Raw genomic sequence first — 17,461 nt, 5'->3', positions numbered from 1 at the left:
ATAGTAATTCTGCGCGCCGCAAAGATAATAAAGAGGTGGTCATGCATGTCTTTGCCAATCGGTCATTCCATGAGAAGTTCAAGTGTGGAGACCCGTTGATTCAGTGGTGTAAGTTTGGTGGGGGACCACTGCAACCTTGCTCCCAGGGTGTAACCCTCATGGCTATTAGCTGTCTCACCATGGGAAGGATCATTCGCGTTATTGCTCGACTATGTTGACGGAATAGTCTGGTGATTGTCATCAGTGTTGGCTTAGGTACGCCGTGTCTGGCATAAGACATTGAATTCTTTGGAAGTAGCAAATCTAAAATCTAATTTCTAAAGTTCTAAAATCTAAAGTTCTAATTTTTTTAAATCTGCAGCTGATATTCCAGTGCTATATCAGTGTAATCAAAATACACAAGTTTCAACACCAAGTGTAAGCATCAAACGCACAATAAAAATGCGTCATTTTCCTTTATAGCTATTGTTCCATCGAATTACACGAAAGAATATTGTGCGTGGATCACCCTGGTCTTTTATTTTGCCCTAGAATGTCCCAAAAGTGCAATGGTTTATATCGTTAACTTCGATTGTGCATTTTTGTCTTTGGACTTGGAACAGTGTATAATTATCAGTTGTTTGAGCTTGCTTCAGTGATGTACATGTACAACTCAACAACGTCCAGAAGCATGTTTCATTAAATACGGGCGATTCACAATAGTGCGCCTCCTAGAGTTTGCAACGCGTTGGCCTGTCACAGCGCGTGAAATCTGTCGACCCTTCCCAAATGCGCGTTGGGTCGATGGATTTCGTACATTGCGATTGGCCAACACGTTGCAAACTCTTGGAGGTGCACTATTATGAATGATCCATATTGAACTAAGAATGCTGGAAACAACATTAGTTTTGATCCCGCAAAAGGTTAATTGCACTGGCCTTATCAGCTTGGCTTGGTTCAACCCTTTTGATCAGTAAAGAACACAAAACTCTTTTTATCATTGTGAACATATTGGAAGGAAACGTGAACGAGAATAAGAAGTATAAGAAGCGCCCGTATTATATCTTTCAATTTTTGGGAGTCTTGAGTTTTTACCTTTGAAATCCATTCACTGGACAATCACATCAAAAGCACAAGTTGAAGCCGTGGTAGTGTGAACAATTATATTATACCTTTGAATGATCTGTCCAAACAAGATATTTTTGTGAGGAGCGTGTTTTATAGCCCAAAGGGGCGCAGTCCAGTACGCTACCTCACAATATTTGAAGGGAAATAAGCGAGGAACAAAAACATTATTTTTTGTCCTTTTTATTTTGCCTTACACCGTTTGAAGTAAGGACATGAAACCTCAACCTTGCCTACCTCTACAGACTCCACTGTCACCTATCATTTGTATTGATACCCTAAAATAACAATTCAGCACATTCTTCAACTCTTAACCTTTATTAGGTATCACATACGGTACCGCTCCGCTCCAAGGACGGCGTATGCCTGTTGTCTGGGCTGGAGAAGAGATGCCAGCAACCGCTGCCTGAGAGGTAAGGTGAAAACTACCTCAGGCTTATGCAGTGGGTTTAATGAAAAAAAAATTACCAAATGCCCATGAGGAATGGGAATGCATCCAAAAATAAGTGAGGGAATAAAGGGGGAAGGAATGCCGTTGCGCGGGACCTATCTTTAGTAATAAATTCTGAAGGGGAATGGAGTAAGGCGATTGCTTAGCGAACATACGTAGCACAGAACCATAAATGCATGCGTACTGGGCTGATAGCCGAGGTAAGGGGTTCTTTCCCGCGCCAATATATGGTACACATAGCAACACATTGGAAGTTCAAGACTACATGCGTACCAGCCTACGTGCACTGAGGCTTCCAGTACACTTTTAGCTGACCTGTAGGTTCGCTTTTCGCAAACTTGGTGTCAAAATGACTGCAAAGAATTACTTTATAAATAAATACATGGGCTAAGCTCTTGAAAAAAATGCACTGCACCGATACAGTAAAAAGATATTTACTCGATTTTCTGGCAGAGACTTGTTCACCTCGCACAAACGGCGGGCAGTGTGTGGCAGCGAATGTCTACGGTTTCCGTGGGATCGCCGGCAGCAAAGGTGGGCTTGAGTAGTTGGCACAGGCGTAGCTCTAGCCAGAGTTTTAGTATGTTAACGGTGGAGGGGTGTACATTTCAAGCAACACTGATTTTCGTCTCCTATCCTCTTTCTCGTGTCTGTCCCTTTTTTTGGGGGGGGACTGGGCAGGTGCCCTCTTTTCCCCTCTCGTGACACCCATAGACACGGGGTCTTTAGAAACCGACACAGGTGCCTTGAACGAATGACACCAATGTTTTACTTTGCCGTGCGTCTGTGTTGCAGTAGTCAAATAACACAATTTTTCAGGGTAATGTCATACAAAACAGATCTCTATTCCAGATCTGATTTGTTCAAAACAGAAAGCATTGGAAGTCCTGGTTCTATTAAACCAAAGCTGATAGTACCTCCCCATAATCAAGGGAAGTTCGATAAAGTCATAGCCACTATTTCATGCAGTTTTCAACGGATATGAAGATAATGAACGACATAACGCCCAAAGTATTTTTTGGCGTTAACACCAATCCCATAATGACTGTTGGCTTTGGTGCAGAAGAGAAACAATTCGTCCGACACCAGTTCAGCTACATTGAGTTACCTGGTCTAACGATTTTGCGATTACAGCATACTACCCTTTTCATTATTAATTTGCGGGCACTAGAGCCTCAGTACGTAGAACTTTGCAGCAGAGTAACTTTTGAGAAAAAGGTAGGAGCAAAGTTTTCAAGGTTGTATTCAGGAAAGCAGCACTTACGGCAGTAAAGCGCCATGAAAAAGCGCCAATTTAAAGTGAAAAAGTCTACTCTCAGCTACTTAAAACTCAGTTGCTAACATGGTATATTGGTGAACTCTTTATAATTTCCAGGCCTGTCCTCACTGTACGTAGCCGGTGAGAAGTGCCTCCCAGGTCACGTGATTGGAACCGTCCTGACGTCCCAGCCAATCACGTGTGCTTTTGCCTGCCTCCGAAACACCCGCTGTACATCCATGAATTACGACCCGGTTGAGCGTTTGTGTGAGCTGAATGGGATTAATGCCGACGGTGAGGTTGCCAGTAACTAGTTTGACGCTGTGGATTGTGATTTACCAGTACCAAAATGCGTCGATCGGCAGGCATGTAGCTCATAAGCTCTGTAAGTTGATCTAATTGTTTGTTTTCTTTCTTGAAATTGAAACTTTTTTAAGAAAGTGAAATTAAATGGAAAATGTTACATTCGATTGTGACGGTATATGTTCATACGATTGACATGTATTATTTTTGTGTGTAAGTCGGTGTATTCATTCATTATTCCAGTCATTGTAAATTAGCTGAGCAATATTAATATGCCACTGAGTTAATAGCTCTTCGTTGCTACGCAACAGTTGATCATTAAGGGATGCATGGGGAGGTTTAAACTCTGTTGGGCCGCTGAAATAAAAAAATCTCTCTCGTGGCAAATCTGAATTTATTCCTCCCGTCCGCTTTGCATGCCGACGAAGTTCACTTCAAAGTTATGTAACCTGAGTTACCTCACGATCGATTCTTTCAGGTGCAACAAAAATTGACTTGTTTCCCATGGTAACTCTGGAGGGTGTTTTATAATATTTGTAATTTCTCCCCATAAATTGGAGAAATTAGCCAAAATTGCTTTGCGTTAACTGGATCCACTCAGTCTGCCGATGTTGCCATGGTGAAGTGAGCGCCGCTATACTGCAACCAATTTCACGGTTCTGTGAAATGGCACAAAGGAAGTCGGCCATCGAAGTACGGTGTATATCATTTGCCCAAAACCACAACAATGCAAGTGTATTTTTCGTATTTTAAGGGACATTATAATATCGGCATTTTAAATACCTTCCCCTGGTTCTGGGGGCTAGAAACCGAAAGATTAAACTGTACTGCTTTAACAGTCACTGTCAACTACAACTGAAACCAGTACTGTAAAATGACCTTTGAAATCGACAGTATGACATACTGGGCACAAATCCTGATAAAAATTCCACTTCGTGGTTATGTGCGCTTGCACATCGTATGATTGTATTTATCCTCCCTACAACATAATTGACCCAAACTAAGTGACCAACTAGTTTGATTTTTTTGGAATTACTGCTATGCTGGCGAAAAAGAGGATCTGATTTCTACTTGCACATTTCTTAAAAAGCAAATTATTTGCAAATTATTTTGAATTGCCCTATGCCCTTGGTTCCCGAAATCGTGAGGCTATGCTCTCCTGAATATAAACACAAGTACGCTTTGAATAATAATATTTTGAGGAATTGTGTGCGATTCCAATCAAAAATGCTTTTGTGATTTGAGTAGATACGCATATAAAAGAAGTGTGATTTAACTAAATTTCTTACACTGGAGTTGGGTGAGAGAGTACTGAACCCTTTCGGATCTCGACTGTCTGACATTATTTTGTGACATTGCGCTGATAACAGAATTTCCCAAATACTCCTCGGCGTTACCATCTGTAGGTATCAACCACAGACACGTAGACAATAGCCAGATGATAATCACCCATTTCTCTTTATTGAATGCAAAAGTGGAGCAGTTGTGCAAGCTCCAAGAGGGCGCTCTGAAACCACTTTAGGGATCGATTAAACGTGGTGAGCAGAACTAAATGACCAGTGCCAAGTTCTCTTATGATTACAGCTGTGGTTGGGCAAATCCAATCAGTGTTGAGTATCAAAAACATGTTTCCGTTTTCCACATTTTCTCGGATCTTATCCCAGTCTAGTAGGTGATTTTTTTTCTAGTAGGATGTAAGTCTTATACTTACGATTGGATATGATACATGTATGTAGAATATGATATATGTAAGTCTTTAGCCTCTGTGACCTGCGTCAAAACAACTGGTTACAATTTGATCAACCCAAAATGCTAATTGTACAATGCAAACTGTGTGCAACTAACCGCGGCATGTGCCTCTATCTTTTTCACAAACCATTTCCCTTAAACATCGCAATGTTTGGTTGTTCATTCGCAAGTTGGACACACGACTCCGTGCAGTGTTTTGAAAGATGATACTTCACAGTGTGCGTTTGCTAGGGGAGATTAAAGTGTCCATCAAAGAAAGAAATAAAACATGTATAATTTCAGCTTTTGATAATTTCAGAAAAAAATTTAGTTTTCAAAATTGACGGTATTCAAGTGAAAAACTAAAACCTCAAAACTCTGAATGTGTAATATATGTTGCTCAATGCTATCTTCTACAATGTGATGCTGCGATTATTTATCTTAGATCATTTCCTTTACTTAGTTGGGCCATCAAATGTAAAGGTGTACAAATCAATACATTGTATATATCAACATTTTGAGGTGTTCAATTTCTGCTGACGCATTAGAGTCTTGGTATCGCACTATGCTTGTAATGTTAACATGTAATCTTGTACAAACAGCGACTTTAAAAAGACTACCTCATCAGAGGCTGATAGTGCTTAGTAATTCACAAATCTTTAGTCCATCAATCCTTTCCAGTGCATTTTCTCTCCAAAGAAATGCGGAGAAAAAAAGGTGTTCTATTGCTAAAGATGTTATTCTGACGGGAGAACGCCAACCCGTACCCGTCAAGTTACTGTTTCCAGGAAAAAAGAATTCTGCTTGACAGAAACACATTTTTGACTACTGCAAAGAATTCTCAGATTTAAAAACTATGAAGCGTTCTTTTACAAGTACTTTATTGCATTGAGAAGTATATATTTATTTCTAAGTTGCTTGGATACTTTTCTGATTTAGACCAAAAGAAAGTGATGTCGGCCCGAAGTAGTATTTGTGAAATTATTTAGAGTAGACTGAATAAAGGCCAGACTTTGCCAGTTTTCAATAAAAATGTATTAACCCTTTTCCCTTTTCTTGAATTCGGCTAATTTCACTGAAGGTGCCTCGGGGAATCCCCAAAGTGCACTATTCTTTTAATTGGGATTTTTCCCAGGTAAATGTTCACTAAATTTTTTTAAGGAAACTAAAGAAAACCCCCTCAAAGGAAACGTTACGAATTATGCACTACCAAATTCAGACAGAAAAAAACACTTTGAGGATTTTACCGAAGACCTATACACCCTTTCCCACAGTCGCGAGACTGCTCCCTGCCTTGTATTAATTAACCGGTCGGGTTTTAAAAATCTTTTTTAAATGCAACCAGTTCCCCGGGGACAGAGGCGGTGTTATGGGACCCATTCGGGCATGTTCGTCCAGGCGTCATAGGGCGTGGTTTATTTTTCCCAAGTACAACATGCCCGTTGTACAGTTTCTTTGAGTCGACTCTGTCCGACGTTGGTGGGGCACTGGGGTTGTATAGAATCCAGGGTTCCGGTTGTATTACTAAGTATGAAGCACCGCTTTATATATTTAAAATTCGAAAGCTCAACACGAAGTGCCGGTGGCCAGGGAGGTAAGGCCTGAAACTTCTGTTCCTGCGACCCGGGTTCGAATCCCAGAGGTTCTTTTTACATTTTAAACCTCTTTGCCGAGTCTCATAGATAAATATATAGGAAGAGCTTTAGTCTTTCGGGGACCCAAACAGCGGTGGTGGTAGAGGTGCTGCCCGCTGGTCAGAGGGCCCCAGGTTCGAGTCCGGCTCGGGACGACGGCCGAAGCAGGGAAACCTGCGGTAGGTCCGAGTTCCGTGGCGGGTGTCTAGGGAACAAGATAAAATAAAATAAAATAAAATGGAACTTTTACACTTTTTTACTATTAAAATCCAAGTAAAAAGAAGTAAAAGGGTCTCACAACTCCTCTGGATCAGGGGAGGGAATCGAACCCCGGACCTTACGCTTGAGCGTTAGGGTGCCTACCACTAGGCCAACACGCTCTCCTTACTTAAAGTGTTCGGATGTAATATATAAAGATTCTGGCCAGATTGCGCAATAAAAAAAAAATGAAGTCGCCGCGCACGCGCATAAAGAAAGATCTTGCGCAATGGTTTAAGTCAGCGTACATGCGAAGTTGTTTCGTGATCTAGCTGCATGTATCGTGATTTAGCTAAATGCAGCTAAGTTGGCGCGCATGCTCTCTTCTAGTGCTCATATTCTATGAACAATTGATGGCGCTCTCCTGGGCTTGAAAACTCAATTCTGGCAGAATTGTCTTGGTTGCAGCTTGCAGTTAAGATCGCGCGTACTGACGAGCTCACTCTATTAGTCTTGAATATCAGTGAAGTAAAAAAATCGCATATAGGTAGCGCTCGGTGGTGGGATTACGCGGCTAATGAATCCACGTCGGTTAGTAAAAATGTTTAGACTGTCAGGGCAGCGGCTCCTGCATGCAAAGCAAAAACAGCTAAAAGATTTGCGACAAATTTATCAACAAATCCGAGAGAACCGGAGAGATTGCTCAAATTGCCTCACACCTTATTTCAGAATCAACGTAATGCAATTTAGTTCCCAGACAAACAATTCCCAGCAGCTTTAAAATACAGTTCAGTTAACATGAAACACTTTATAACAACTTTTTGATTAATGTTAAGTGGAAAAAATGCCATAATTCTGCAAATGTACATTATGTACATTAACGATATCTTTTCCGCGCTGCGTCTTCTAAAATTGATTTACGCATGATACAATGCTTAAGTTGTTCAATCATGGGCTGAAATATTGTCAGTGTGCAGATATCAACCAAACCGAACAAAGTTTTCTGTTTTTCTTTATCCACAAGAAATATTTTTTAAAGTAGTTGGCATAACTACACTAGTTACGGAAAAACTGTTGCTAACCTTAAACGGTTGACCGATTGCGACACGTGTTTCATGTTTTCGAGCAAGCACAACTGCAGGTCATATGGTTCCGATGGGCGGGTACTTTCCCTGAGAAGTTTTCAAAACCAATAAAGTCGTCAAAGTTACCTTTAACTTCTGTATAGTCTTCTCACGCTGAAACGCTAGATAGTACGACTTCGTCGCAAAATAATTCACGCACCGTGTAAATGTAGGACAGTACTGTACGTAAGAAACATGCACGTCTTGCATTTAGCAGGGTACCCTTCCTCACACAAAGAAAAATGTATATAAAATGACTGGCAAAGTACCCTTGCGTCTGGATACCACGTTCCATTTGTTTACGCATATAATGCGGCACTGCATGAAGCAAGCTGTACACACAGGTTTGAATAACTTGTTGGCGCTTTGCTGACGCACGTTGGCGCTTGTTTTTGTTGACACTATGGCAAAACATATTGGCAGAGCGGGTGACCACGTGCACAGTTTTGCCACCATTGTTCTCTGCAGACAATGGACTGGTAAATACTACCAAGTTTAGAAGTTTTTTGTCATTATCAGTGACCACAAGAAAGGTTTAAATGGTCCCCGTACGATTCAACATGCACATGTTATCGCAGGGGAACCCGTAGCCTAGTCTCGGTTTTTACAACCAGGGCATTCCGATCCGAAAACTCCAACTGCACGAGACCGGATTATTTCATGACAAAAACGCAAAAAGAATCACGCAGATAAACCTGTATTACGGATGCTATGATCAACGGAGTGGATAAGAACAGGGCATTTTGAGCATGTCTTCAAAACGCCACTCGCATCCTATGTCTATACATGTGAATTCTATATGTGCACCCAAAGTGCATGTACGCGTTGCTGTGTATGTTTACTTCTGTTAGAGAATGACGTTTCAGGTCACTTGCACCATATGTTCCTTCCTCCATGCTTGCCCACAGGTATTACAAGTTAATCTTGCCCCAGAACTGGTTTTACTGTTTTGACCGGTGCACCGTGCAGGCGACATGGGCTGGCGATCACAGCCGAATAGCACTACCAGTAGAGGGCGCTATATTCACAAGAGACGAAGAGAGCAGTCTACTTAATTAAGTGGGAATTTCTGGCCAGCTCATTAGCATTGAAAATGCCCCCACAGTATCTTTTGGAAAAGGACTGTGTTTGGCCCCTAAAATTGTGAGATTGTGTAAATCGTTGCCAGGATCAACTCCCTGGGTCTCTGGGCTTTCTTCTGAGAGCAGAATAGCTAAACAATACGGTTGAAAAATGATCGTAGGTGCCCGTGAAAATTGAGGGTTGCCACTCAAGCAGACTTCCAAAAGAAATCACTTTTTTTCGGGGTGATTTTGTTTTGCAGGAATAATAAAACAATTAATTGGTTAACCAACAAAAACATTGAAAAAAAATTGAAAGATATAGGAGCAGATAATAATCTGTGTTTTGGAAACCTCAGGGGTGTTGGTATGCATGTTATTGGGCCCTGAACTGTGCGGATTTTGCACAGTTTTTCAATGGGGCTTGAATAACTGGATTGCGCCCGAACTGCCAGAAAACCGGTCTTGTAGAATCAGTAGGAAGTTATTAACTGCGAATGTCCCATTTTCAGGGTCATTTACGTACGTAATGAGGGTCATGAGAATTATTCGTGCCAGGCAAGCAGCTGCTTCATTTCATGAAACGTACGTCTTATTTTCACTTTCGGAATTAAAAATACCCGATCAAAATATATTCATGGCAGGATCAGGTCTTTTCCAAACGTAATTTTGTGAAAGTGATATCGACAAATAGTTCCAGAGCTGATTATTGTGTAAAGCTCTTTTCGTGTGAGGTAGTTTGTTTGCGTTCTGGTACATTTTGGCAGACTCGAAACGAAGAATTCGAAGTTTTTTCAAAGTTTCAAAAGTAGGCCGTGGTGGAAAAGGTGTAAGGGGTTTCAGATTTGTTAAAAGTGTTCGCTGAATTTTTCCTCTTCCCGACTGTATGCATTCGATCTATCGACCTAACTCACAACAGATTACGTTAATTCACGCATTAATCGTATGCCTTGCATATTCAGTGCATCGGGAATGAACGACACAAAAGTACATTAAGTTCACATGAAGTTTATTATTGAAATTGGGGTCTATTTGCCCCTACAACATTGCCAGGTGATGTTGAAACTCACGGTATATATCCCCACCGTAGCGAGTAATATACATGTACATGGGAACCCCATGTACTGTACATGTACACATGCATAATGAACATGGACGTCGTTACGGTCTCATTCATCCACGTACATGTATTTGCATAACAGGCCGTTGGTCGCAGTGTACATATACATGTACAATGCATGGTACTTGGCTGGATCGGTTCTGTACATGTAAAATACACTGCACAGCAGTGTCTACAATAACTCAATCCGAAAAAAGAAATCTAGCTCGATGGAATTGACTGAATTGTGTAGTTTAGATTCTGGTCCCTCGTGCGCAAGTATGTCATTGTTCTGGGAAAACTTTAAAAATGAGAAATTTATTGAAAAAAAAAACCAAGATGTGTTTTGCCACTATGCATTGAAACACCGGCTGAACGTTTTCTTGTGTATTGCATCCATTGACATTCCACACCAAATTGAACAGAAAAATGTGAAAGATGTGGCATAGGTGTGTGTTTCATCAGGCAAATAACGAAAGGTCCAAATGTCCATGGCTTTCAAGGAAACGAATGTGAAGGATTATTAGTATGTAACGTTTCAACTTAAAAAATGTGAGAATTACTGCTTGCTAAAGTGAAGTTGCATGCCTGCTATCCAACATAATCATGATAGCTAGTAAGTCATAAAAGAGCCTTTATGTATGAAGAAAAGGGAAATTGGACAAGTCACAATGGATGCAATAGGAATTACTTTGAGAAGTAATGGAAATGAAATAAGTTTCCCATTCCATGAACGAACTTTAAATTGAATATATAGCCTTTGTGGATAATTTCCAAATTACTATCAGCCGGATACTGGTATAGGGGCTTTCTCTCATCGAAGCTGTGAGTGTGAGCTACCAAATATGGAAAGTCCATTTTGCTATTGAAAACTTGCCAGTGCCATCCTTCTCACAGAGAGCTGAAGATCGTCAGTGGGTCCAAGTGGAAGAGATTGACTTGGGCAAGAGATTCCAATTCATCAAACAGGTCTTTCTGAATGGGCAACTCTGTGTCCACAATGCCGTCATCAACTTGACGTTGGCCATGGATGGCAATCTTCAGTTGCTGGACAGTCTGGAATGCTTCTCCACAAAGCAGTTGGGATCAATAGTTTCCTCAGCTGGCCGGCATTCATCATAAATGCAAAGTTTCATTCTGTGCTTGTGTTAATGAACCTCAAACCTTGAAAGAAAGTTGGAGTCCTTCACAACCACATAGTAAGGTCTGGCTGTTGACCAAGACTTCTTTGGTACCCGATCTATTGGCAAGGACGGACCACCATACAGCAACGCGTAATCCACTCTTTGTTAAGTTTGTCAGAGCCTCAAACTTTCAAAGTTGCTTTCACTAGTGCCAGTAGCATCAGTTTCAGCCAAGAAATCTGTGAAATGGAAATAAGCCATCAATCAATATTAATACAGTACATGTAAGACATTCAGCAAGTTCATCTTCGAAATCAGAAATGAAGAGAACGGAAATATGGAAGGGCTGCGTAGCACCGTGATCAGAATATCGTCAAGAATATTTCAGAGCACTGATTTGATATCTTATTCTTTATGAAAGAGAAGGGGTTCTGCAGTTATCGTGGTTATGTAGAAGCAAACAGTACGAGTAAATCGAACGACAAAACTTACCTCTTCTTGGTACTGCTATATGAGCAAGCACATGCCAAGTGTACACATGCGTACGTCCACAGGGTACGCCCTTCTACATGGGATGAACTGATCAGACTGGCATGCTCAGTAAAAACAGGCCAAAAGTGGCACCAAAATGTAATCTGGTAGATACATGTATAGGCCTTGAAACAGGAGAGATGTCTCCTTGTCATCTAGGATTGGAGAGTACTAAATCAATTGAAGCACACGCAAATTGAAATGTAAAAACTTCAGAATTCCCATATATTGTCGGATCGACAAAACGTTGGTGAAAATGAGGGTCGTGGATATGTCTGGTACCAGTCACAGCCACTGCACACTGCATACACAAACGCTGCAGTTGCTATAGGTAGACCGGATTGTAACGAATGGCAGGTCAATCCTCCCTATGTCAATGTCTGATTTGCCAAAAAGTGCCCCTTCATCTCCTAAACAAATGAAAATGGTTGTTACATGAAAGGAAGCTTATTCCTTTAAGTTTTAATTTCTATTAACTTAAATTTCCAATGACCAAATTTCATTTAAGAAGTATTCCCAAACCGTCAAAAATCAATGGTGCATGTAGACCTCGCTTAGTTTTCCATTTTTCAACGAAAGATTAATAATTATTGGACTCAAACTACCAAGTTACATTCACTGGAAAGAGGAAACCTGCATTTGGTGATGCCTGATGAGGAAATAAGTTACAGCAAATTTGACATACGTGAACTCTCTGCATACTGACATGAGATTGCTCAGAATGCTTTGATTCAAATCAGTCTCCCTACATTAAATGGTGCTTCACAGTCGCCAGTGAGTAATAAATGTTCCTGAGTTCTTCACATGGTCAGTTACTCAGCATGTTCAGACTGTGTAGGGAAAAAATCCTAAGTATTGAACCCTGCGCAGTAGCTGTGCAACATCACACCACGGTCAACACAGTCATGACATCAACGGTAGAGAAACTGAGACAATAAGAGTCATTTGTCAAAAGTTGAAATGAGAGAGAGCATTTCCTGCAGAAGTCACATTGGATGTCATAGTTCAACGTGTTCAATGCGACAGTAATGTACTGTCAGTCTTTCTGACTGTACATGCAACACAATGCCAAAATATAAACGTACTTGTACACACATACGTACATGTATGTACATCATGTATGCAGTATACAGACTACAGTAATTTTCCATGGGAATGGGGGTTTGGCGTAAAACGCACAATCGGAAATCTCGCTATTTGGGCCAACAGCAGACAAACTATTGTTAGAGAGGCTTCTATAAATGATTTTGATGCTTACCACCACTGTCACCATGTTTCAAGCACAAGTAGAGCATAAATAATGATAAAAGTTTTACACAAGTCACGTACATGTAACTTGTAGGTCGTGTTAGAAGCAGCCATGTTTCTACAAGTGACAGTATGTGTAGAGCGCCCTCTGCAGGCAGGCTAAAAGGTGCAAGACTGACACTTGGGACCAAAAACGGTGTTCTTTTTGGCCAAGAAAAGGGTTAAGCAAACCCGGATGCGGACTATCAGACAACACTATTTGCTTTGTTAATAGAAGTTCCTAATTTGCCTGGTGTCAGCCTTTTTAGTATGTGGCTTGGGAGAGCTCTGTAACTCTCGCATGCCATTTTTCTGATAATGGCCAAATAATTTGGTCGTGGTCGACCCATGTGATCCGTACTGATGAGCGTAATGGCGGCTTCCCCGAACAAGTCTTGTACATTTTGACCGATGCAATTATCTTCTGTCTATCAAAACATGTTCAAACATAGCAGTGATTTACTTCTTGAAATTTCTTGCTACAGACCGTTTAATGCTTCGGGCGAATGGCATGCAAAAATAATTTACGGCACAGAACTTAGCATGCGAAATTCATTTGAATTGACATGTGTTCATCTTATTCGAATTCGCAGAACGAATATCTGACTCGGCGTCACAAATTCCAGTTCCTATTTACACCAAGCACACATATGAATCTTGTCACGTGGCCCCAAAATGCTTCCCTTAGCGCTGATAATGGTAATGTTTTCTTAATTTGACCAATGCGCGCGTAACAGTCAGTACAAAATTGTTTGTCAAGCAAACTATAGGCCTAACATTGGTGAAACTTTAATAGCAGCACTGTCAGGCAAAAGACTCTTTTCTTCTGCACAATCAAAAGCCCACAACCACTTAGTAATACCGTTGAAAATCATGGTCCATTAACTATTAAACGAAATACGTCTTATGATATTCAAATTAATGACATCACAATCTGTAATGAATACTTAATTAAATCAAGAACACACGACAAACTTTTGAAACAAACAAAGCCGGGGAAATAAAAGTATCCATTTAAAATAAAACACAAGCGACTGACAGCATCTTGAAAAAATGTTTTTGTTTAGAGCAGTTCGTTTACTGGTCAGCAACCAATTACTGGCGCCCTCTACTGAAAAAAATTCTATTGCCTCCTTTTAAGCTACAAAACAAAGAATAATGCGCTGACACTATTTGCATGACTGACAACACCAGAGGAAAGCCAGAACACTTTCAACTTTCCCAAGTAAATTTTGGTTGTTGACGGTGAAAATTGAGAATTATGCATGGTTTTGGGTGTGGGCGGCTCGGGCAAACGGCAAATAACAGAACCAAGGGTGGATCACACCAAGGGAGCAATTTGTTTTGGTGGGTGCATGACATTTGGAATGGTTTATAACCTTTTGCGGCCCTTGTGAGGAGCGAGTCTGCATTTTGTCATTGGAAGGAAGACAAATGAAATACACAAAAACCCATCTTTCTCTCATTATTTTAAAGGGAGGAATTTCCCCTTCCCTTTTTGGATCGCCATGCATGCCATCTGTCAAAGCTATTCCATTGATGTCTATTTTACGCTTCCGTATAATGAAGGGGTAAATGTCAATGAATTCATGCCGAGATGGGGGTCATTAGCGCTTACAATGTAATAACCATTTCACCATCAGCAAACGGTGTTGTCGCATCGTTGTTTATTGCGTTTCAGTCTCGGACTTGATGATTACGCCTACCACAGCGAGACTGGTAAGTACAGTGGAGTGACAAAGGAATGAATCAATAGTGTCTTGATGTATATGGGAAATACATTCGATTACAAAATTTCCCATAAGGCAACAATCTTATTTTACCCTAATCTGTGTAATAAATAAGGATTAAAAAGCATACCTTACTGACAGGAAAATACAACCTGAAAATAATGAATCATCGCCTGTAGAGACATCTGCTTGCCGATTTAGGCTGTTGAAAAACCTCCTTTTTCCCTCTGATCCTATCAACAACAACTAATCTCAACTGAGTCTCGCTGTTTCCTTGATTTGATGGTTAAAAGCCACGGTTTGTAATCCGATGAGTAACTGGTAATGGCTATTATAGTATTGTATTTTATTCAAAATGTCTGTCTCATAGACAACTAAAATTGAGTGGAAATTCAGTAAAACATCCTTTTTTTTTGAACGTTTTTTTTTTGAGCGTGCTTACGACCTTTTGCCGGGCACACGACGAAGTATTTTTAGGCCCTCGGTATGGACTCTACTTCGCCTTAATACTGAAACGTAGTAGTTCTTGTTGATGGTTAAATGATGGAAGCTAACATTCGCGATCGAGTAAGCTCTGAACAATCTACTTTAAAGCTTTCCCAAAATCAAAATATAAGGCTCGGAACTTTTCTTGTTTTTGTCTGAATGTTGGTTTTTCTGTTCTGTTGGTTTTCTGTCCTGTGGCATACCTACGGCAATTTTCTAGCCCCTCGAACCTGTTGCAAACCCATGAATTTTCGTTGACCCTTCATAAGTACACTGAAAAATCTGGCCCCGGGGCTAGTGCTCCTCCACCCCTAAATTCGTCGAAGTTGTAACACTCTGTAGTCGGTATGCTTTGTTGATGTCTCCTCTAGCGAGATGACTGTCTTGTGGCCGGCAGCTTTGTTACATCGAACGTTATCATATTTCGTCCTGCTGGACGCCCTATCAAACAATCAAGTGCATGGGCAGTAAGTATAATGTGCTTTATTTTTACAAACTAGGAGGTAGAAAGAAGCAGTAAATCAATTCACTTTTACGTTGGCTTTTGTGATATATTTAACACTTGACACGCCCTCGGACGAGTGAGCGTGCCTCAAGCTGAGGCACAATCACGTGATTTGTATCACATGACAACAATCCAACGCAGCAGCAGGCCCACACGTCCTGACTTTGTAAGTTGGACCCTTTTAGAGGGGGGTTTACTCACCGGGTCAGTCTGGTATTGATTTGGTTTGGTAAGATACCCACTCCCTGGCGCTCCTGTGTGTTTGTGTACAAAAATGCCCCTCCCCATAGTGACAGTGCAGAAGGCCACTGATTTCAATGCCCTTGATGACTGCCTGAGCCAGGGATTAAATGCTTTGTGGCTCTCCATACAGTGTAAACAAGTATGGAGCAAGGTTTATTGCCGTTCTCGCATTTCCTGGGAGGATAAGTGCATGGGAGTATCAATCCCCCTTGTGAATGAGTCGTGCCAGGCTTGTCACTGTAGTGTTTGGATAGACCTAGATGGCCCAGCCGCTACAGTCAGATTTCTTGTTTCTGGTTGGGATACCCTTTTCCATTGTATTTATTTGACAAAATATTTATGGAAGGAGGACACAGAGGCAGAAAAAATACTATGTATAGTGCCTAATTACCTAATTGCCAGTGTGACTCACAGTGAGCCAAGCTCCCACTTGGACGTACAATGCAACAGCCTCTTCGCAGAGATTTTTACTGCTGAAAAGTTGTATAAGTTGGCACTGTCAATAATTACTTCAAAATTTTTACCCAAATTAGCTTCAGAGTAATCTACTTCAATTTGAATTCGAATGCAGCTTAAGTTCATTGTTAAAAGAAAACTCAAATTAAGTTTTCAAGCCCGCACTACGGAAAAGTGTAGTTTCAAATATAAGCGTACACTCATTTAAATGACACGAATTCATAACTGGACAGTTTTTCTACGGGATTTCAAATACACTAACCACCACTATTTACAATTAACAAGAGAGGAAATTTTTAGTTAAGAAACCGATATCTAAGGAATTAATTACACAGATAACGGAATTATGGGAAAGAAATCAGAAACTTAAGGGATTTAGAGCATGGTTGCAAAACAGCATGCCGAAGAAATAAAATATAAAAAAGTGCAGTTGTTTTTACGAACGCTTTTGTTTTTAGGGGAAAGAAAACAGGTGTTTTTACCTCCACCGACGAATACGATTTATGAAATTACATGTTAACAAATGCCATTGCGTACAGTCATGTCTTGCTTACGTAACGTGCACATAACTATTTATAACTATTTTGAATGCGGGCGATGAAATCGAGGTGTGCAACACAGACTGACTATACATGTAAAATGCTGTTGAACCAAAAGGTCCATCTCTAGTGAGGATGCAGTGGCGTATTTTTGTGTCCTAAAGGTGCCCAGCCGTGAACATCCAGCCGGGGGTGGGGACATTATGCTTGCTGTTCTTGAAACAGGCGTAAATACTCTATATTTGTCTTACCTACGTTCCTTCCCCTGTAATAAGAAGTTGTTTTTCTAATCGTAGTCTGCTTTTTAGAGCTTTTTATACAGGTTTCCCGTCTGATTAATTATTCAACACTTTTCTCGATACAAGGACACTTGAAGTTGGTCGCACAATTTCTGTAAGCCAAAATGTGGAATTCGATTCCAAATCAGCACCACAAGATAACGCTTTCCTAAAGGTGTAGTTCTCGACTGTAATTGAAATTACTGGCGCGGTCATTCAGTATTTGTAATGAAACGTTTATCTCAGCAGTTTATGGAAAATTGTTTCTCTTATTGTTCTGAAATGTCGTCCAATCTATTTTTTTTTATTTCTTAAAAGCAGA

General features: G+C 40.6%; 2 long non-coding RNA genes across 2 annotated transcripts; one reads left to right on the top strand and one right to left on the bottom strand.

The window, feature by feature from the left end:
* Positions 1–802: 802 nt before the first annotated feature.
* Positions 803–3,246, top strand: LOC147800123 (uncharacterized). Its single transcript, XR_015424106.1, has 2 exons — positions 803–1,517; positions 2,931–3,246. It is a non-coding gene; the product is annotated as an uncharacterized LOC147800123 (long non-coding RNA).
* A 2,462-nt stretch (positions 3,247–5,708) lies between these two features.
* On the bottom strand, positions 5,709–13,152 carry LOC147800122 (uncharacterized). Its single transcript, XR_015424100.1, has 2 exons — positions 12,874–13,152; positions 5,709–6,683 (listed from the first exon to the last, which is right to left on the bottom strand). It is a non-coding gene; the product is annotated as an uncharacterized LOC147800122 (long non-coding RNA).
* Between the last annotated feature and the right edge of the window lie 4,309 nt (positions 13,153–17,461).

Source organism: Acanthaster planci, linkage group LG02 (genome assembly GCF_054643075.1).
Source record: "Acanthaster planci isolate LZ-2023a linkage group LG02, COTS_SCS, whole genome shotgun sequence".
NCBI lineage: Eukaryota > Metazoa > Echinodermata > Asteroidea > Valvatida > Acanthasteridae > Acanthaster > Acanthaster planci.
The sequence above is the reverse complement of the archived record's forward strand: the minus strand, read 5'-3'. Positions and strand labels throughout refer to the sequence as shown.